Raw genomic sequence first — 23,766 nt, 5'->3', positions numbered from 1 at the left:
CTGGGCCACTGGGGCTCTAGACTGCAGTGGGTGGGAGCACAGACACTGAGAGATGGAGTCTTCAGACCCAACCATGCTGTAATTAGGAAAGGGACTGGTGGCCTATGCCCAGCTGGCACAGCCTACAGAGTTCAGATAGATGTCCTCTCAAGCTGACTTGTTCTTCACCCTCTGAAGAGAAGAAAACAGTGGCAAGTGGATAGGGTGTGTGTGTGTGTGTGTGTGTGTGTGTGTGTGTGTGTGTGTGTTGTATGTATGTGTGTGTATGGTATATATATGTGTGTGTGGTGTACATATGTATGTGTGTGTTGTGTGTGTGTGTATGTGTGTATGGTGTATATGTGTGTGTGGTGTATATGTGTGTGTGTGTGGTGTATGTATGTGTGTGTTGTATTTTGTGTGTGATATGTGTGTGTGGTGTGTCTTTGTTGAGGGGGACAGTTTAAGTTCCCTCGCCTAAATGAGAAAGCTGTCCCCATCAGACCTTAAATTCCAGGCAGCCCAAGCCACATTATACAATATGTGTGGTCCTTTTGTCATGCAAATCCTGATTATATTATTTCAGTTAAAATGAAGTCATAAGGAATTATGGAAACGATGGATTCTAGGTAAAAATGCCTAGAATCTAAAGTTAACTCATTTTCTAGAGCCCTTGCCTAGATGGGGGTGGAGGGGTTGCTTATAAAATAAAATAAAAATTTAAAACTCTAAAAATATTTGTTAGCCATAACGTAAGTGGAGAAAAGTAAGCAGTGTTAGACCAAGAGATTGTTTTTTTGTTTTTTTTTTAAAAGATTTATCTTACTCATACAAGCACTTTGCCTACACGTATGTTTCTGTTCACCCCAGGCATGCCTAGCACCCGTGAAAGTGGTTACCCGCCATGTGTGTACTGTGAATTGAACCCTTCACAAGAATGAGTGCTCTTAACCCACTAAGGCAGTCAAATCTCTAGACCTGGCCCAGGGTCTTTATTCAGCTCTTCTTCATCTCAAAAAAGTCATTTAACCACGGGGTGGTGGTGCACACCTTTAACTCCAGCACTCAGGAGGCAGAGACAGGCAGATCTCTTGAATTTGAAGCCAGTGTGGTCTACAGATCAAGTTCAAGGCCAACCAGAGGTATATAAGGAAACCCTGTCTCTGAAAACCAAAAATAAAGTCATTTAACCTGGGTTGGAGGGACAACTCAGTAAGTAGTATAGTTTATAATGGCCTTGTAGTGACTTACAACTGCTTATAACTCCAGCTCCAGTGTATCCAAAGCTATCCTGGTCACAGGCACTGGCACTCATGTGTATACACCCACACATAGACAGACACACAGGTATAATTAAAAAAATAAGCTAGGCATGGTGGCATATACCTTTAATCTCAAGTACTCAGGAGGTAGAGGCAGGTGAGTTTTGAGACTAGTCTGGTTCAGGCCAGTCAAGACTGTCTAGTGAGACTCTTAATAAATAGACAAAATCTTTAAAAGTGTGAGAGAGCCCTGGCTGCTCTTCCAGAAGACCTAGATTCAGTCCCCAACACCCATGTGGCAATTCCCAACTGTCTGTAACTCCAGTTCCAGGGTATCCAATCCCCTTTTCTGGCCTCTGCTGCCATGAGGGAGACACCCATACACAGAACACAATAAAAATAAATGTCATTTAGCCTTCCTGAGCTTCTGGATAGAAGAGCCACTTTACCAGAGAGGATGCCTGTGGGCCTAGAGATGGGGAAGGCAGGCACTTTGTCTAGTGCACCAGCCACAGTAAAGCACCCACTAAAACCAACAAAGGGCAAACATCAGCTATTCTACACCATCTGAGCCCTGTTCTCATTTCCCCTTAGCGTCCCCGCTCCCACTTTTTGACAACAGAATGTTCTTTTGTTACATCCAGAGATATCTTACAGACCAATTTTCAACTCCATTTAAGATTAAGAAAAAAAAAAGACTGTGTCATAGAGAATGTGTTTCAGAAAGGCTTTCGCAGGGGCGGGACGCCAGAGCAGCTGCGGCTCCTGGGGGATCAGGAATGCAGTGCACTGCTCTTGCTGAGTTTCCTAAACTCCAGGCCTTCCTGCTGGCTTCCCCCAATCGACCTGCCAGCTTGTGCAGCATCTCCATGTGTAGCAGAAGCTGATCTGGGTTTACCAACCCCGGGGAATCAACTCGGGATTTGTTGTGCAATCTGTCAGCCCTGCTGACAGAACCAAGGCAAGCTGAATAGACAGTCTGTGCCCCTGGGAAAGAATGACATCATACAGCAAGATGGTGAAGCCCCGTAGTCTTTGTGTGCTCGGGGAGGTGGCTCCCCAGATGGTGATTGCTGACTTGGTAGAAGTCCGGAAGATGAGAGGGGCGGGCATGTGTTTGAGAGGTTAGCTGCCAGCTCTCATCATGGACTGGTTTGCTCTGAGCCTTTTCTCTTCCTGTTTTGGGCAGTAGACTGAAGGTGCTTCTCAGATCCTGGTTAGTGACAGGTCTTGGTCCTGAAGCTGCTGAATTCCTTTTATTCTGTAGGCAGAGGTGATGGGTTCTCTCTTTAAGCCAGACGGATCTGCTTAACACTATCCAGGGTAGCCAAAAGGAAAGAAAAATCTAGCATGCGCCCCCTTGCACTTTGAAGGCAAAAGGTGTTTTTCACTTGAAGCAAGTTAATTTTTACAGAACTTTCAACTTGGAGACTTGCTTCTGAGCTTCTCAAAGACTGTCCCAGGGCTAACAAGTTTTGGGTGAAATGATAAGATCAAGAACTAAACCTTAAGGTTTTTCTTTAAATGTTTCCATTTATAAAAATCTCTTAGACAAGTCTCCCTTCGTTTTTGGTAGTAGTGGTAGTAACTTTGCTCCCAGACCTTATATTTGGATGCTCTGTCTGCATCCAGAACTGCTTGAATGATCTTTGCAATCCACTTTGGGTTGAACCCCTGAGCAATTGACCTTTGTGTCAGCAGCGCCACCTATTGAAAAATGGAGACACTGCATTTTTTAACTAAATCTGAGAGCATAGGATTGTATGAAGTCATTGCCCAGCAAACCATTAAGTGTCCAAACCAAGGGGGCTGGAGAGATGGCTCAGTGGTTAAGAGTACTGACTGCTGACTGCTCTTTCAGAGGACCTGTGTTCAATTCCCAGCACCGACATGGCAGCTCACAACTGTCTGTAATTCCAGTTCCAGAGGATCTGATACCCATGGCAAAAGCACCAATGCATGCATATATATATATACACACACACATGGGCTGGAGAGATGGATCAGAGGTTAAGAGCACTGGCTGCTTGCTCTTCCAGAGGTCCTGATTTCAAAAATCTATAATGAGATCTGATGCCCTCTTCTGGCATGCAGGCACACATGCAGGCAGAACACTGTATTCATAATAAATAAATCTTAAAAAAAAAACCAAGCAGGGTGGTGGTGCACGCCTTTAGTCCCAGAACTCCCAGAGGCAGAGGCAGAGGCAGAGGCAGAGGCAGAGGCAGAGGCAGAAGGTGCCAAATGGGGGTATCTAGGGTCTAAGGTAAAGAGAAAGGGCACATGAATCCTGCCTGTTTCTGTGAACAGGTTCGGAGGCTCTGAAGGAGGGATGCGCTGAGCATGTGGCCTCCCAGCCATGTGCTAGGATGCCGAGGGCTCATCGGGGAGCAGGCAGTCACTCCTCAGGAAGTCCTGACACCACACCACTTGGGGTGCTTGGGTTTCTACTGTATTTGTCTCTGTTCTTTTTATGACTGTCTGTCATATTGCCCATTGTGGAATTGGGGCAGTCAGCAGAGCACAATCAGAAAAACACGGGAAATTTGGGATATTAGCTTTATTGGTGCACATGTGTTATGTATTATAAAAATGAGGGCATTGGCATGAATTGATTACAAGGGGCGGTGTGTGTGTGTGTGTGTGTGTGTGTGTGTGTGTGTGTGTGTGTGTGTTTGTGTTTGGTTTTAGAGACAGGGTTTCTCTGTGTAGCCCTGCCTGTCCTGGAATTCACTCTGTAGACCAGGCTGGCCTCCCACTGGGATTAAAGGGGTGCACCAACATGCCCGGCTAGCTGCTGCTGCTTTTTAAGATTTATTTATTTTTATTTTATGTGTGTGAGTGTTTGTATGTATGTCTGTGCACCACATGTATGTCTGGATTGCAGGTAATTGTGAGCCACCTGATTACTCTGGGAACTGAGCGTGGCGCCTCTGCAAGAGTAGCAGGTGCTCTTAATCACCGGGCCATCTCTCTCTCCAGCACCGTAAACTACAGATTTTCATCTTGAACGTCCTTGAAACACTACATATATTGCATTCTATGTATAGACTCTTGTTGTGTAAGGCATTATTTTCTTAATACTCTATTTTTTGCAGATATTTAAATTTGAATTAGGAACAAGATTGTTTTACAAGACAATCCCAGTTCCCTCTCCCTCCTCTCCTCCCCTGCTCCCCACTAAAACCCTACCTATCACATACCCTTTCTGCTCCCCCTGGATGGTGAGGCCTTCCATAGGGTGTCATTAGAGTCTGTCATATTCTTTGGCATAGGGCCTAGCCCCCCCCCACCCCGTGTCTAGGCTCAGGGAGTATTCCTCTATGTGGAATGGGCTTCCAAAGTCCACACCTATGCTAGGGATAAGTACTGAATTACTACAGGAAGTCCTGTAGATTTCTGAGGTTTCCTCACTGAAACCCATGTTCCTGGGGTCTGGATCAGTCCCAAGCTGCTATTCCAGCTATCAGTCTGGGGAGCAAGAGTTCCCCAATGTTCAGGTCAGTTGTTTCTGTGGGTTTCACCAGCCTGGTCTGGACCACTTTGCTCTTCACTCGTCCTTCTCTGCATTTGGTTCCAGTTTAGTTCAGTGATTAGTTGTGGGTGTCTGCTTCTACTTCCACCAGTTGCTGGATGAAGGCTATATGATAGCATATAAGTCAGTCATCAATCTCATTATCAGGGGAGGGCATTTAAGGTAGCCTCTCCTCTGTTGCTTAGATTGTTAGCTGGTGTCATCTTTGTAGATCTCCAGACATTTCACTAGTGCCTGATTTCTCTGAAAACCTAAAATGTCTCCCTCTATTATGGTATCTCCATTCTTGTAATCTTCTATTCTTCCCCTGACTCAGCCTTTCTGCTCCCTCTTTTAATGAATTATTTTAACATGTTTGTAAATGTATTTTCAGGAAAATAGATCTCCTTTTCTATAGTCTGAATGTCTCTTAGGAAAGGACGTAGATTCTCAAGGTATTTTAAAGATACCTGGGAATGCTAGAGCAGATGGTCTAGCTGCCTGGAAGGCTCCTTCCAAGGCTCCAGGGTGGTGGCTGTAGACTGGCAGAGGTTAGCTCCCGAGGTTGCCCAACCTTTCCACAGCTCCCCAGGTGGGGAGATGCCCTTGGCTCAGCTACCTTCTCTGGAGCTGTCTGAAGATGTCTCATTGTTTCTACAACCCCAAGGGATGTGTGGTTCTCCACTGGGGCTTTCTCATTCTGACATCTGAGGTAGGGACAGAACCACCTGTCCTGAGGAATCCTGAAAACCCCTCCAGTGCTTTGGTGGAGTCCCTCCCCACCCCAGGGGAGGTTTGCTTACCCCTTGGCCTATGTAAACAGTCACATGAGGTCCAGCACCTGGAAGGCCTGTCCTGGACTCACTCGACTGAAACCTGTGCTACCAAGATCTCCAGACAGAGTAACTGTGCAAAGCTCCGAATGAGGGTAGCCCTGCTCTGACCCCACAGAGATGGCAGGCCTTAGAGTCCTGCCTGGATCCAGGATCCCTACCCTGACAGCCATCCTCAGTTCGAGGCCAGCCTGGTCTACATAGAGAGTTGCAGGACAGCCAGGGCTGCACAGTCTCAACCTCCTGCACCCACCCCCCCAAAAGGTTCAACGGTGGTATAGCATGGGTCAGAATTGCCTTCTGTTTGAAGGCTGAATCACAGTCCCCCGAATGAATCCACTACATTTCTTTGCCTATTTCTATGGACTTGGGTTGCTGCCACCCTTTGTCGGCAATATGCTGCCGTGGGCATTAGTGTGCCCGTATCAAGACTCTTCTTTCAATTCCTTTGGGTATTTGCCCAGACACAGGATGGCTGGGCCGCATGGTAAGTCCATTTTTGATTGTTTGGAACAAGTTTACATTCATACTAGCAGAGCACACACATTGCTCTTCCTCCATGTCCCTTCCAGCACTGGTTACTTCCTGTAGGTGTGAGTGGCATCATGGCATGGCTTTGGTCCCCACAGAGCAGCCAAGTTCTTTGCCTCAGGTTGTTCCCTGTCCTGGTTGTCCTTTCTTGACCCTCACAGCCAGCAGTCTCGTCTCTCGAAGTTGGGACTTTCTGTCCAGCATGTGTGGGCCCAGTTCGCTCTCCACACTCTGTCCAGCCTCCTTCCCTAAGATGTTACTAGCTTGTTCCTGAAGCATCAACGTCTGTGTTGTCTCCCCTGCCCCAGCAAGGGCTCGGCAGTGTGTGCTTTCCATCCTACAAAAAAGCCACCTTCCCTACCGCTCCCTTCTAGCCCAGGCTGCCCCATCCCATTGGCCACCATTCTCTTCACGGAGGTCCAGTCTAGCCCTGAGCTACCCTGGTGGTGGTGGCACTCACCCAGTCTTTGGGAAAGGGTTTGTGCTGGGTCCTGAACCTCTTAGCATGTGCTGATTATGTCCTGTTTAACCACAGCCTAGGGCATAGAATGCACATCCATTTCCCTTGTCTCGAACACCCAGCTCTCACTTAGAACAGTTCTTATTTCTAACCCCTTCCTCTATGAGAAGTTTTCAAATGCAAATATGTTATCCATGCATGCATTCATAAACTCTCCAAAAATGAATCCCACCAAATGAGCTCCCTGCTCCGGCTGCCACTTGGCACTGTGCTAGTAGCTGGGGCTGTTAACAGGCACTGAGATGACTTAAAGTGAGATGACTATTGTCCCCCCACCAAAATAAAAGACGGATCCTTGCCCCAAGTAAAACATTTCCTTTCTTTGCCAAAGGAAATTCTTCATTATGAAGCTTCAAGAACAGAGAAATAAGATCTCCGGCTCATTGTTAGTTCTGATCCTTGCATGCAACCACTGTTTACTGTATCACTGTTTCTACTCTTGTGTGTGTGTGTGTGTGTGTGTGTGTGTGTGTGTGTGTGTGTGTTTACTCATAAACAGTCTGTGTGCTGTTGGTCATTTGTAGAGGTTGTGCCTGTTTCCATTTATTTATTTGAGACAGGGTTTCTCTGTATATCCCTAGCTGCCTTGGAACTTGCTTTGTAGACCAGGCTGACACCTGCCTCTGCCTGCGCCACCGTTTGGTTAGATTGACTGTCACTCGGCTCCAGGGACCCACTTATCTCTGCCTCCCCAGTGTTGGGGTCATAGCTGCATACAGTTGTGCCAATTTTAAATAAAAAAAACACATTTAGTTCTCTCTCTCTCTCTCTCTCTCTCTCTCTCTCTGTGTGTGTGTGTGTGTGTGTGTAAATAGGCATGCCATGGCATAAGTGTGGAGGAAAACTTAAAGAAGTCAGCTCTGTCCTTGCATCATGTGTGTCCCCAGAATGGCACTTGGGGCATGGGGCATGGGGCATGGGCAAATGTGGGTACCTACTGAGCATCTCTCTGACCCACTCTGGCCCACTCACTCAGCGTTTTAAATGAGATCTGGGATCCATTCTTGGGTCTTTACTCTTGCATGGCAAACACCCCATTAACTGAACTGTCTCCCTACCTCCTGACCACACGCCTATCTGCCTTCTGTGAACTGTGATACCAATGTCACTCCATTTTCAGGTCTGTTTAATTTCCTGGATCTGTCTCACACAGGTGTGCCCCTCTGATGAGTGGGTTCGAGCCCTGCATTGGCGCTGGACTAGCACAGCGTTCTGAGGTCTGTAGTTTGGGCGGCTCCATTGTCACGTCTCCCACACTTCCTTCACTGGGTTCCAGCTTGGCTTCCAACGGGTCTGGCCCCAAAATGATGGTGTCTGCCTCTCTGCCCTGCTATACACTTCATCATCTGGGGCCAAGCAAAGGGAAGGTGGAGAGAAAATCAGAGGGGATCCCCATGATTCTGGGTGGTAGACTGTCTGGTTGGAGAAAAGTCTCCTCCTCAGGAGTTTTACGCCCTGGCTGGGCCCTTGTAGTAGGCTTGCTGCTAACTGAACCCCCACAACAGACCAGCATGGGCAGGTGGTGTGGATCACTTGGAGGGAGGCGCAACCTAAGATCAAGAACCAGGGGCCTGGCCTCAACATCCCTGCGGCCAAAGAGAGCCAAAGTGCGCCTGGGTAAGGGACCTTAAAGGATAAGGGGACTTGCTGTGCAAGCACAAGGATGGGGAGTTGAGTCCCAGCACCCACATAAAAAAATGGTCCTGTTCACCCACATGTCTATAACCCCAGTGCTGTGGGGAAGATAGACTGGTCCTGCTGGCCAAGGGTCCAGTTCCAGGTTTGGTGAGAGACCCTGTTTTAAGGGAATAAGGTGGAGAGTGATAGAGCCGATCCTAAACCCTCCTCTGGCCTCTGTGTGTGCACAGTCATGCCAGCACCCACATCACACACACACACACACACACACACACACACACACACACCTCATACCACACACACATATACACACATACTCATGCACACAAAGAACCAAATTGGTGTTCGCAGGGTGGGAGGAAATTAGACACTGATTTTCAGTTGTCTTAGGGTTTTTATTGCTGTGAAGAGATACCATAACCACAGCAACTCTTATAAGGAAAACATTTAATTGGGTGGCTCACAATTCAGAGGTCCAGTTCATTATCATTATGGCGGGACATGGTGGCACGCAGGCAGACATGGTTCTGGAGAAGGAGCTGAGAGGTCTATATCTTGATCTGCAGGCAACAGGAAATGAACTGTGTTACTGAGTGTAGCTTGAGCATAGAAGACTTTAAAACCCTCCCCCCCAGTGACACACTTCTTCCAACAAGGTCATCCCTATTCCAACCATGCCTCACCTCCTAATAGCACCACTATCTGTGAGACTATGGGGGCCGATTACATTCAAACTGCCACAGCTGGCAGATGCCTCATGCTCCTGCTTCAGTTTGAGATACCTCAGAAGGCCACCTCTCTGAAGGTGCCATCCCAGGGCCACCTCAGAGGGAGGACACCAGCTGAGGCTAGGCTGTGCCAGTCTCACAGCTCCACCTCCTCCTCTGTGGGATCTTGCAGGTCTGAGACACACCCCATTAACACCTGAACTCTGCTCTCTCAGAGTCTGTCTGCTGGGCTGGGGGACTAGATCCAAGATGGCACCTGCCACTCAGACGAGGAATAGAAGAAGCAGACATAATGAAACCTGCCCTCTACCTGTCACTGCACACACCAGGCTGTGCCCTGTCCCACCTCTGGCGGCACAGGGAACTCTGTGCTCTGACAAGACCCCTCGGGTGCATGCACCTTAGAGCTTGAGAAAGAGGGTGAAGAACAGTTCTTCACCCTCTAAGAGGGTGAAGAACAGTTAGAAGGTCCGATGCATGTGCCCAGGGGAATTCTGCTCCAATGTGGCGCCTGGGACTACTGCCATCACCTCCATACCACAGCGGCAGTGCTGTGAGTGGTGAGATTTCCCATGAAGTTAACAGCTCTTGGTGACGTGCCAAACAAAACACACAGCTCCCTCAGTTTGCACAATGGTTGAGTTCCTGGAAAATTCAGTTTGTCTAAAAACTGTACAAACCTTCCTTTGTCACGTAGACTACGGGACATTTCTTCTCAGGCATGACTATGTTGTGGGGTCCCTAGGCCCTGCCCTTGTACTCTCTGGCATTGTGATAATTAAAAATAGCCTTGGAATTTCTCAACTTGTCCCCGAGGAGTGGCCACTGCCTTTCCCTAGAACAAGTGTTCTCTTCCAACGGCCTGTGCTCGGAACTTTGTGTTTATTTATTGAATCAGCTTAAGATGCCAGCACCAAAAAACAAAAACAAAAACAAAACTCCAGGTGGTGGTGGTGGTGCACTCCTTTAATCCCAGCACTTGGGAAGCAGAGGCAGGCGGATCTCTGTGATTTCCAGGCCAGCCTGGTCTACAGAGCGAGTTCCAGGAGAGCCAGGGCTACACAGAGAAACCCCATCTTGAAAAACAAAACAAAAGAAAGAAAACCAAAATTCTGGTCATCAAACATTTTCAAGAGGCCACACAGCAAGGTCTGGTCTGGGCCTAGTGTCGCCTTCAGTCAGACCCTTGTTTTCTGTCCCAGGTTCCTTCTAACAGTTAAGCCCTACATTTTGGGCTCATTCACTCCTGTGGGCACAAGGGAGCTGGGGTAACTTGAGGCTGAGAGCAGCTGGGCCTTATTATTTGTTACCGAGACAGATGCCTAGCAAAAGCAACCTAAGCAAGGGTCAGCTTTTAGTGTTAAAGCTCACTCATCATGATGGGGGCAGGGGTCATAGTGGGCAGAGCATGAGGTGGCTGGTCATATGGAATCTTTACAGTCAAGAAACAGAAAAAGATTTTTACTGGCCCTCTGCTCACTTCCTCCTTTGTATTTTATCCAGAATCCCAACCCACGGTGGGTGGTGCTACTCAAGCTCAATGTGTGTGGGGGGGCACAGGGGTGGGGCTGGGGTCTTCCCTCTTTAGTTGAGCCACTCTGAAGATTCCCCTGCAGACTTTCCAACAGTGGAGATCAACTATCACGCTGGCGCAAGGCCTGCAGAGCCTGGGTTGGTGGATGGAGCAGTCTCAGACCCCCTTCCTCAGACTCACCCGGAGGTGATTGTCCATGTATCACAGAGGGACCTGAAGAGGCCGGCAGCCACTCCGATGTGGGCCCCAGGAAGCAGAACTACCTGTGTCTGGCTCAGATGGCACGCTGCCAGCAAACTTCCTCCCCCCACTTCCCTAGCCCTGGACATCCCAGGCTCCTCACCCCTTCCCTAGCCTCAGGCATCTCTGGCTCACAAACCATCCTTCTCTCCCTTCCCTAGCCCAGGGCATCCCTGGCCCCTCTCTCCTTCCCTAGCCCTGGGCATCCCTGGCTCTTCCCCGAGCATGCGCCTCACCTCTCATGCATCTCACATCCTCTTCCGGTATGAAGAGAAGCACGCAGATCTTAAAACCCGGACTCAGGTGTCTTTGTTCTCTGCTGTCCATGTCCTCTAGCACGTGAGCACCAGGAGCCCTGGGAAGGCCCTGTGTGGCTACTCCCCACATCTTACCTGCTACTGCAATGTCTGACCTGAAAGAGGGCAGCTGAGACCCAGCCACTCGGCCACGATCATGACAAGCTCATCCCCAGGGAGCAAACATGTCAAGATCCTTTTCACAGGTGGAGAAAGAGCTATGGCAACATCTGAAATTAGAGCCAGTGGCCCCAACGGGATTGGCCCTTCTTGCCTCAAACGCTTCCATGTGGTTCCTGACCCTGAGGATAAACAATCCACAGCCTGATCCCCAAATCTCGGAGACTCTGGTCTTCTTGGACACAGTCAGACTTATTATTTATTATTTATTTATTTTAACGTGTATGGGTGTTTTTGCATGCATGTCTGTGCAGCACATGCATGCAGTACCCGTGGAGGCCAGAAGATGGTGCTAGATCTCTGGAGTTAGCTGTCATAACGTTGCTGGGAACTGAAACTATATCCTATGCAAGAAATGCTCTTAACCAGAGCCATCGCTCCAGCCCTACATTTATTTTATTTTTATTTTTTCCTGGGTGGTGGCGTGGCGGATCACATGTCTCAGTGCACGTGTGGAGGTCAAAATTTGTGGGAGTCGGGCTGGAGAGATGGCTCAGCGGTTGAGAGCACCAGATCTCATAACGGATGTCTATGAGCCACCGTGTGGTTGCTGGGAATTGAACTCAGGACCTCTGGAAGAGCAGTCGGTGCTTTTAACCTCTGCGCCATCTCTCCAGAAAATCTTCATTTTTTTGTTTTGTTTTGTTTTGTTTTTTTTCGAGACAGGGTTTCTCTGTGTAGCTTTGGAGCCTATCCTGGCGCTCGCTCTAGAGACCAGACTGGCCTCGAACTCACAGAGATCCTCCTGCCTCTGCCTCCGGAGTGCTGGGATTAAAGGCGTGCGCCACCAACACCCGGCTTGAGGCAGGTTTTGAAGGATGGCTGTTTGGCAGCTGCACACAAGAAACACCAAGACTTGGGGGTGGGGCTGAGCTGGAGGCAAGAGGGGTCTTTTCCCTGAGCAGAGTCTCCCAGACTGAGCCTGAGTCAGAGAGCTGGAGTGCTGTGCTAGGGGTACCTTGCTTGGGGTGCCTTGCTGGGGAGGCCTTCTTTGGGGGTGCCCTCCTGGAGATGTCTCACTTGGGGGGTGCCCTGTCTGTGTTTCTTCCTTGAGGATAATCACATGCTTCCCCAGGGAGGGGCCGAGGGCTTGTGAAAGCGCACAGCGGGTTGTGTTGATCCAGGGTCTTCAAGAAGCAGTTGGGATTAGTGCTGAAGACCCTCGGAGGGGAGGTAAGTGCTTGAGAGAAAACTAGCAGGAAGAAAAGAGAGGCCTATGACTGCCATGCAAGTCTGAACCCGAGGGAGGAAGGACAAGGCAGACTGGAGCGCCTGCCTGGTGGGCTCTGACGTTTAAGGAAGACTGTGCATGCCTCTTATCCCTGCCTGGGAGGCACGAGGGGGCTGCCACTCTACACACATGTGATGGGGTTCACAGGGCTGCAGAGGGCCTGGTAATCTGAAGGACCTCTTTCCCTTGGCTGTCTTACCAGTGTCATGGCTGGGAACATGGGGTCTTTAAGCTACGACTGCCCGGTACACTCCATGTCTTCACACACAAGATATGGGCAAGTTTCTCAGACTTCCCAGGCTGCGGTTTCACATGTGTATCATAGGCCCAGCAAGACAGTTTGCTCACTGAACTCTTGACTCTCCTAAGAGAAGTACAGTGCTCACCAGGAGGTGGAGACTCAGGGCGGCGGCCTGGGCTTAGTTCATGCCAGGCCCTAGTTTGGGTCCTCACCACCTCCTCCAACCTCTTTAGCTATTGTCCTTTTAGCCATTAGCCATGCCGGGCGATTGGAAAAGTGTGAAGATAGGGACTAATTCAGAAGGAACCTTTCCTTATAAAGCAAAGGACAGGGAAGCCATGCTCACTGCCCACTGGTCCATGCAGAGTCCTCACCCTGTCCCAGCGTGGAGGAACAGCAATGCCATTGGTAGGGTGCCTGAAGCTTGCTCCTGCTGCTTCTCCCTGTTCCATAATCCACTATTTTACCCTTGGACATGTGGTACTTGTCAGATATTAAATTGACACAAACACACGACCCTGGATCTCAGTCAAGAGGCTGATGGGAGGAGGGGAATCTTTCCTGTCCTTCTCCACATTAGGTGGGTGTCATTCTCAGGACCAGCTCAGTGTGGGTCATTCCAGAATGATCTAGAGGCTACAGGGCCGCGAACTGTGACCTCGTTGTGCAGCGCAGACTTCCTTCTTATCCTCCTGGTGACCCCGTCATCTTTGCTACCTGGTGCTACTTACCTTGAGGCAAGTGACTCATACACAGAAACCTCCCCAGGATGAGGAGGGACCAGGCCAAAGTGTGAAATAGAAACTAAACCTAAATTAGCATGGCTGGGGAGGGGGTAAGAGGCATGAGGCCTGGGCAAGGAAGGCTTTTTTTTTTTTTTTTTCTTTGTGGTCCAAGTATTGGTGATTTTTATTAAGAATAACTTTGGTTCTAAGAATTCCACCCTCGATTCTGTAATACTTTCCATTAAAAAAAAAAAAAACAATTCTACAAGAGCAAATACAAAAAATATTAAGTTATGAAAACAAATCCATTAAGGCTCCCTTTATATATATTATGTACACTCAAACAGGTCGAGATTCTCAGAGTAGAAGAATAAAGTCAACTGTTATAGCTTAGAAAGCAAAACTACTTTACTAGCAGGAGACTACAAAACACATGTCTATTTTAAGAAAACTACAGAGTGGAAAAATGGAGCCCCTTTTCCCCCTAAAAGTGGCTCAAAGCACAACACTGCTCAGATGTTGACAAGTCCTCGGGGTTTGGACTATACAGTGTTAGGAGCAAAGAAAGAGTGACAGCATTCTAAAATGCAGGCTCCTGAGCTGATGTGAGCAAGTGACTCCTAAAAGCCTCACTTCCTCACTACCTATGTGGTCTGGGATCCAGCAGAAGCCATCACTTCATGCCATTCTTAAGTCTTTTGGCCTGACCCCATAGCGCTAACCACCGAGGAATATCACAGGTCTGAGTGCAACCAGGAAGGACAGGTTTGTAGTTAACCTTTCCCCAGTGGTGTATGAGCTCCTTGGTCTTAGGAACAGAATCAGCCCTGTTCTTAAGGAGCTGGTGATGGCCCTTGAAGATCCTTGGTCAAGCAGTGGGTGGGGGTGGGGAAGGGGGCAGGAACCAGGTTTGCCTCCTACACCTAGGGCCTGGCAGGTGGCTCAAATGCAGTAAACTCTGAACGAACACTTGGCTGGCAGACTGATTCACTTTGAACAGATTCACATCGAGGGGCTGCAGAGAAGACAGTGAGAATGGCATGGGGATGAAAGTCGCTTACTCCCCACTGGATAAAAGTAGCAGAGCCCTTTTGTACCCCAGAATGGCAGCCCTTTGAGAAGTCCCAGTGGGACCAAAGGAGAAGCCTCCACCTGATCCTGGGTAGCTGGAGGGAAGGTAGCTAAGTAAGCTGAGCACATTGTCAATTCTCGGGGCACCGTGTCCAGGTGTTTCCACCTGTGGGCCTGCTCTGTGGGCACTGCAGAGGTCTCCCATGTCCAGTCTGGCAGCCGCTGTTGTCTCTTGGATATGGCTAGACCAGACCGAGTGGAGTAAATACACTAGGATTTCAGATACCCTGTGGGAAAAGATGGCTCACTCAAAATTTTATGAGTGTTGAAATGATAATGAATGAAATAATACTAAGTTGAAATGATAATGTTTTAAATAGACTGGGTTAAAGAATCATTAACATTGATTTTACCTATTTTTTACAGTTAATGTGGTCAATAGAACATTTTAAATTGTGTTTATAGTTTCCATTCTATTTCTGGTCAGCACTGCCCTGCACTGGGTCCACACTTGTTTTTCCACAGATCTGTTGTGGGAAACATGGCAGCCAACCCGCCTGTATGGAGCGGTTTCTTTTCAGTGTGGCATGCAATTGCATGAAGATGCTGCAATGAGGGAGACTGCAGGGACTGCAGAATCTGCAGGGACCCTCCTCTGAGAGCTGCGAGCCTTGTGTCTCAGGACACAAGGGACCTCCAAGGGTCACCTGCCAGGTAGTCCGTGATGGGGATACTTTGGTCACACAGAGTGACCCAGACGCCACCCAGAGGGGACTCACTATGACTGTGTATTGTTGGAGAGAACCCAGACCTTGATGGTGAGGAAAGGCCTCTGCTGGGAGGAGGAGGAAGAGGAAGAGGAAACGGGAAGTGAACAGGTCAGTCAGAGAGTGACTTAGGAGCCAGAGTGACTCAGCCTGAGGAGGTCAAGGGGTGAAGAGGACTTACACCAGGAAGAGGAAATCCCAGTGACCCAGTGAGAAACTTCAACAGAGGTGGAAGTAATTTGATGGATTTACTTTAAAGGTAATCCATTCCATGTTAGCCTGTATTATTTACGTGGTGGCTGTTGAGTCATGCCTGAGTAAGTCAATAGTCCCCCTCTGAGGAGCATCGTAGTACAGACAAATAGATTATAAACAAATGGATAAACCAATAAGACTTTTGTTCATTCGTTTGTTTGTTTTTGTTTTTCATGACAGGGTTTCTCTGTGTAGCCCTGGTTGTCCAGGAACTCACTCTGTAGAGCAGGCTGGCCTCAAACTCAGAGATCCGCCTGCCTCTGCTTCCTGAGTGCTTGGATTAAAGGTGTACACCCCTACCACCTGGCTAAACCAATAAGACTTTTTTTTTAAAGATTTATTTATTTATTATATATACAATATGCTGCTTCCATGTATATCTGCACACCAGAAGAGGGCACCAGATCTCATAACAGATGGTTGTGAGCCACCATGTTGTTGCTGGGAATTGAACTCAGGACCTCTGGAAGAGCAGTTGGTGCTCTTAACCTCTGAGCCATCTCTCCAGCCCACAATGAGACTTTTAAGGTTAGCGGGGCAGTAGTGATGCATGCCCTTAATCCCAGCACTTGGGAGGCAGAGGCAGGAGGATCTCTGTGAGCTCGAGGACAGCCTGGTCTACAGAGCGAGTTCCAGGACAGGCTCCAAAACTACACAGAGAAACCTGTCTTGAAAAAAAAAAAAGACTTTTAAGTTTGGCTGTGTATGTCAAGAATGAAATGTGACAGTGACCGGGGTGGGCAGAGCCATGACACCCCCTTTCTGTGAGTGATATTAGCATTGGAGTGAAGATTTGACCACAAAGAAGGCTCTACTGAGAGAGATAGCCTTGGGACAGCAGGTAGCCTCATGGGCTCTCTTCTGGCTGGGTGGACAGCATGGGATGGGGGAAGTTCAGCAGAGTGAAGAATATCTTCACCCCTGCCTTCCTTTGTCAGGGCCAGAGCTAGTGGCTCTGTGGGCTGGATGAAGATGTCTGAGGGGTGAAGAGGGACATGTCCTGAATGGACCTAGGCACCTCCACGAACAATTTGGGAATTGCCCTGTATGGTTCTCCTTCTTGCTCAGGGATTGTTGGCCACCAGTCCAGAAGCATAGAGCAGGGTTCGGATGGCTGTAGATGTAACAATCATTAGCCCTCTGGGATAATGACTTCAGTGAGACAGCTCAACTTTATTCCAGAGTATACGGAATATGTAGCTGGGGACGAACCCTAATTTGCACGCAGAACTAGTGGAAGCATGGCTCTATCAAAATGTCTAGAGCATTTACCTAATTACCACGTGGGCAGCAGTGGAAGAGCATTTACAGGGAACTGTGTCAAGGGTCATCCTTGAGATAAGTTAGGCATCTGGGCCTAGAGACATCCTCCAAATACGGGCAGGTAGACAGCAGGAAGCCTCAGTGGGGAGGAAGTCCTTCATGTTGCTGAGCTTAGAGAGAGCTGCCAGGCTACGGTAGAATGCAACCTCTAACCAGCAGGGCCTCCCAACAGTCCTGAGAACCATGGATCATTGAAGGGTTCTGAACAAGACAGAGACTCCATCAGCTATGAAAATGAAGGTCACTCCTGCCACTATGTACTGAGTAGATGGAAGAGCCAGGGCCACATTTCAGGGGACTGGCAAAGTCATCTCTGTGAGAAAGGAGGACATCCTGAACTAGGGTGGGGCTCATGACAACAGAGGACAGACAAAGGGTCAGGGAGAGAGGTCATGGGATAGAGACAAGACTTCTGTATTGTCTGAGGGTTCTGATGGTGAGTGGGAGGAAAAGATCAAGGAATACGAGCAAAGGGGTGGTTTAAAACAATGGATAACGCTGGGCAGTGGTGGTGCACACGTTAATCCTAGCTCTCGGAAGGGGGCGCAGAGTTCAAGGCCAGCCTGGGCTACAGAGTGAGTTCCAGGGCAGCCTCCAAAGCTACACAGAGAAATCCTGTCTCGGGGGGAAAACACACACACACACACACACACACACACACACACACACACACACCAAAAAACCAAAAAAAAAAAAAAAAAAAAAAACCCACTGGATAAGGGGTGCTTGATGCAAGTTTGGAACCAGTTGTGATAAACCCATATTAAGGAATCTTTTATTATAAAAGAGATCGGTATACTAAAGTATGCTACAGCATAGATAAACCTTGACTATATTCCACCAAGTCAATAGTCCCACTCTCAGGAGCCTTATGGTGTAGACAAATAAACAAATAAATAAACTTCAGCCCTGGGTGAGTTTAGGACCCAAAAGTTTTTTGTTAGGGGCAATTTCTAGTAAATCTATCCCCATGGTCCTTTCCCATGGTATGGAGTCTGATTCCCCAGGTTTTCCCTATTTCCCAAATGCAAGAATTTTTTTTTTTTTAAGGAAGCCTCAGTTTTATAATCCCAATTTTTACAATAGAAGCTCCCTTGTTTTTGGCAACTAGGGGGCCCAGCCACAGGACATGCATAGACTTGTAAACTCTGTATTCCTATCTCATATCTTTCCTTTCTTTAATACAACCAGACATTTAAAGTGGGGGGCATTGGCAAGCAAAGTCAAGATGAATATGGCTAATGCCATTCCTGTATCTGTCTTCCTCAGTTCCCAGATCCAGGCCTGAGGGTGTAGGGATTGGACTCTGACCCTGACCCTGTACACCCATAGGACAAAACACAAGACTCAGGAGGAGGCAGAGAGACTGGGAGTGGAAGGGCCTGGGGACTGATGAAACCTAATGGGTCTGTAGTCTGGGAGACACTCCATTTGGTAGTGACATCTGTGGCTTCTGGTTTCTTGACCTGGGTGTGGTGGATCCATGGTGTAATGCTGCTACTTTTACAGCTATAGGAATGAAAAAAAAAAAAACACCTTGTAGGGTCCTTTCCAAGTTGGTTTCAGGGTCCCTTTGGCGCCCTGCCTGACCCAGACATTGAATGTGAACAAGAGGAAACTGGTGGTGGATTAGGAGGTGGCCTGGGTTTCTCAGATAGTCTGATGAATAGCCTTTGTGGAGAACTGGAGGGTTTTAGTGACTCAAGAGAGGATTGATTAGAGAGTTCTGCTAACTGCTGGTCACTGAGCCTGGGAAGCAGTGAAAGAGGTCTTCTGAACATAATCTCATAAGGGGTAAATGCCCCCACCCCATATGGGGTGCAGTGGGCCCTAAGAAAAACAAGGGAAGCCGGGCATTGGTGGTGCACGCCTTTAATCCCAGCACTCTGGAGGCAGAGGCAGGCGGATCTCTGTGAATTCGAGACCAGCCTGGTCTACAAGAGCTAGTTCCAGTACAGCTTCCAAAGCCACAGAGAAACCCTATCTCAAAAAACCAAAAAAAAATAAAAACAAAAACAAAAACAACCAACCAACCAACAAACAAAGAAAAAAAAACAAAGGAATGAGGTCTATTTATCTGTCTTAGTAAGGGTTTCTATTGCTGTGAAGAGACGCCATGACCACAGCAACACTTAAAGAGGAGAAACGTTAATTAGGGTGGCTTGCATTTTCAGAGGTTTAGTTCATCATCATGATGACGGCATGTGGCACGTAGACAGACATGGTGCTGGCTACATCTTGATCAGAAGGCAACAGGAAGTAGACTATCTCACTGGGCATGGCTTGAGCATGTAAGACACCTCAAAGCCCACCTCCACAGTGACACACTTCCTCCAACAAGACCACACCTACTCCAACAAGGCCACACCTCCTAATAGTGCCACTCCACTCCCTTTTCTTTCCAGTCACCACACCATCCTTTACTGGACTCTAATGAGAGTTTTGTTAGATCTTTTTTTCTTTTTACCGGTCCAGAACTCTGATGTCTACATGCATAATGGCACAATGAAGTTTCCAATTGAGAATTTTTGCTATGAAAGCGGGTCATTGTCCTACCCCGATGCTAGCGGGAGATCAAATCAGAGAACTAGTTCCTGGAGGAACTTTAAAAGCTACTATTTAAACAGTTTCAGTCCAGATGGGGAATGTGTCTACCCACCCAGAAAAGGTACCTATAAAAACCAGAAAGTTCTTGTATCCTCCCCTAGTAGTCTGGATCTTGGTGAAGTCAGTTTTCCCAGAGTTCTCAGGGACGCTGGTCTCTCATTTGGACCTCTTCTTGGGTAAGAGCTCTCTGTTTTGGATTTACTTGAGCACAAACCTGACAGCTGCCTGAAACAGAAGATAATTAGTGCATTATTTGGCATCAATCTCCCTGTGCAGCACAGGTTTTTTTTCTTTTTCTTTTTCTTTTTCTTTTCTTTTTTAGGTTTTGAGTTTTTCAATTATATGAATTATTGGTTGAAAAGAAGACATAAATCATGAAAGAGGAAGGAATGGAACTTTCTCTTTTTCTTTGGTTCAAGTTCAGCCAGGGGGGCCTTTCCTCCTTCCTGAGGCTGCTCGGAACAGTCATGTAGCAGAGGGAATGCTCACCCGGAGGAGCTATTTCTACCTCCCTGTGGCCATTCTTAGATGACAGGGGTCCCTGGAGAGAGGTCTGGCCTCCCCACCTCCACACATGGACCAACCCTGACACTCTGAGCAGGAGACAAGCAACAAAACAAACAAGTGTTCCTGCTCCTAGAGCAGGACAGGGAGTGTTTTCTTTTCTTTTTTTCTTTCTTCTTCTTCTTTTTTTTTTTTTTTTTTTTTTTTTTTTGTAGGTGGTTCTCTGGGAAACCTGTAAGAGACTAAAGGATTCAGGTCCCCCAACAGGAGGGGCACAGGTCTTAAGCCAGGGGTTCTCACACCAGAGAAAACCATTGGTCAATATAGGCAAGCAGAACTGACAGAGACACATGAAAAGAAAGGCAGGCAGGCACACACCACATACACACACACACACACACACACACCACACCACACACCACATGCACACACCACATACACATACACACCGACCACATACACACACCACACCACACACACACACACACACACACACCACACAACACACATACACACACACACACACACCACATACACACACACACACACACACACACACACACACACACACACACACACCACACACACACATACACATACCACATACACACATCACACATACCACATACACACACACACCACATATACACACCACACACACACACCACATACACACACACCACACATACCACATACACACACACACCACATACACACACACCACATATACACACCACACACACACACCACATACACACACACCACACATACCACATACACACACACACCACATACACACACACCACATACGCATACACACCACATACTCACACACACCATACACACACACACCACATACACACACACCACACACACACTACACACACAAAACACATACACACTCACCACATACACACACTACACATACACACACCCCACATATACACACACACACCACACATACCACATACACACACACATCACATATGCACACACACACCACACACCACATACACACTCACCACACACACACTACACACACAAAACACATACACACACACCACATACACACACACCACATACACACACCCCACATATATATATACACACCACACATACCACATACACACACACACACACCACATACACACACACACACACATCACATACACACACAACACATACACATACCGCATACACACACACCACATACACACACCCCACATATATACATACACACCACACATACCACATACACACCACACATACCACATACACACACACACACCATATACACACACACACACCACATACACACACACACACATCACATACACACACAACACATACACATACCACGTACACACACACACCACGTACACACACACCACATACACACACACACACACCACACACACACTATACACACACACACACACACACACACACACCACATACACACACACACATCACATACACACACAACACATACACATACCGCATACACACACACCACATACACACACCCCACATATATACATACACACCACACATACCACATACACACCACACATACCACATACACACACACACACCACATACACACACACACATCACATACACACACAACACATACACATACCACATACACACACACCACGTACACACACACACCACACACACTATACACACACACACACACACACCACACACACTATACACACACACACACACACACACACCACATACACACACACACACACACACACACACACACACACACACCACGTAGACACACTAAGGACAACCAAGGGTGGCCACCATACATTCATATAGTTGAACACACCACAAGGGGAATCCAGGGACGTCTCACTTGGTTCCCAGACACGGACTGGATCAGCTACTGTGTCTAACCTCTACTATGTGTCCAGACAGAAGGCACCTTAACCAGACATCTCCGGAGGTGATAGATCAGGCAACTTTCTAATTTGTTTCCTTTTGGGGCGATGGTGTTAGAACGCCCCTGAAGTAGTAGGCAGCAATTGACCTGAAACATCTCAGGTTGTACACCTCTAGAAGTGCCCTGGCCATTTCACTCTTCCTCCCTCCAAGGGGCTCTGAGACCTGGTGTCTCTAAGTCTGGTCTCTGGGCTCTTGCTGGGGCCTCCAGAAATGCTGTGGGGTGTTCACCAGAGAAGACTGCTAAGACATGGGTTTAAGCCAATAGCCCCTTGGATAAAAGAAAGCCCTACCACAATGGATGGCCCGCTGCCAGCACTAAGATTAGCCCTCATCATGTACACACAGTCTGACTTGGAGGAGGCAATAAGAAGCACTGTACCCTGAGATTGGGTGTGGGGAACTTTTCCTGGGGCTCTGAGTGTTGGTCTTCTCTACAATGCATCCAATAACGAGCTGGCCCACATCAAGACCCTGGTGAAGAACAGCATTGTGCTCATTGACAGCACACTGTACCGTACCGTACCGTACCGTACCCACAGTACCACTATTATTGCCTCTGGGTCGCAAGAAGGGGGCCAAGCTGACTCCTGAGGAGCAAAAAATATTAAACAAAAAACAATCAAAGAAAATTCAAAAGAAATATGATGAGAGGAAAAAGAACGCCAAAATCAGCAGCCTTCTGGAAGAGCAGTTCCAGCGGGGGGGGGGGAGCTTCTTGCCTGTATTGCCTCAAGACCAGGCCAGTGTGGCGGAGCAGAGAAGGCAAGGACCTGGAGCTCTACCTGAGGAAGATCAAAGCCCGGAAAGGCAAATAAACCATCATTCAAGGCTCATGTAATAAGTTTTTTATTATTATATTAAAAAAACACAATCTCAAAAATCAATAAACAACAAAAAGCTCACTCTCAAATGCTCATTTGACAGGTTTTATGAGACTATTATCACACACACACACACACACACACACACACACACACACACACACACGCACACACACGCCTGTGGGTGGGGCTGATGGACCATCTCTAGGCACTAGTCTCCGTCCTGCCTGCATATGAATAAAGTGTATTTCTCCCCATAAAAAAACCCAAAAATAAACAGGATGGGTGGTGGTGGCGTACACCTTTAATTCCAGCACTCTGGAGGCAGGGGCAGGCAGATCTCTGTGAGTTTGAGACCAGCCTGGTCTACAAGAGCTAGTTCCAGGACAGCCTTCAAAGCCACAGAGGAACCCTATCTCGAAAAACCCAAACAAACAAACAAATAAACACCATTGCAGGCCTGAGAGATGGCTCTCAGTAGGCAAAAGCCCTGGTAGAAGAAGTCTGAATACCTTCATTCAGGTTCCTGGAACTCAGTAAATGAAGGATGCTGTGTCAACATCTGTATTTCCACCACTCCTCTGGGGGGTGGTGAAAGCAGGAGAATCGCCCAAAAGCTCACAGCCCAGTGTGCAGCCCTGGCACAAAAAACAAGACCCTGTGGAGGTCACTAACCCTGACCTCCACATGCATGCTACAGCAGGTGTGTACCCTGACACATATACTCACACACACACTCCCTCATCCAACACACAACACACACTCACACACACTCCCTCACACAAACACACACGTATAACACACACATATAACACACACACACTTTCCCTCACACACAACATACATACACAGCACACACACATATAACACACACACACACTCTCCCTTTCACATACACATCACACATACATATAACACACAACACACACATATAACACACACAACGCAATACATATACACACACAATATACACATAACACACATTCTCTCTCTGTCACACACCA

The 23,766-nt window shown here is 47.8% G+C and overlaps 1 pseudogene; it reads left to right on the top strand.

Moving 5' to 3' along the window:
• The first annotated feature begins 11,004 nt into the window (after positions 1-11,004).
• LOC100762760 lies at positions 11,005-22,756 on the top strand (annotated as a pseudogene).
• The last annotated feature ends 1,010 nt before the right edge of the window (positions 22,757-23,766 follow it).

The sequence above is a fragment of the Cricetulus griseus genome, chromosome 4 (genome assembly GCF_003668045.3).
Source record: "Cricetulus griseus strain 17A/GY chromosome 4, alternate assembly CriGri-PICRH-1.0, whole genome shotgun sequence".
In the NCBI taxonomy this organism is placed as follows: domain Eukaryota; kingdom Metazoa; phylum Chordata; class Mammalia; order Rodentia; family Cricetidae; genus Cricetulus; species Cricetulus griseus.
This window is presented reverse-complemented; position numbering and strand designations above follow the sequence as displayed.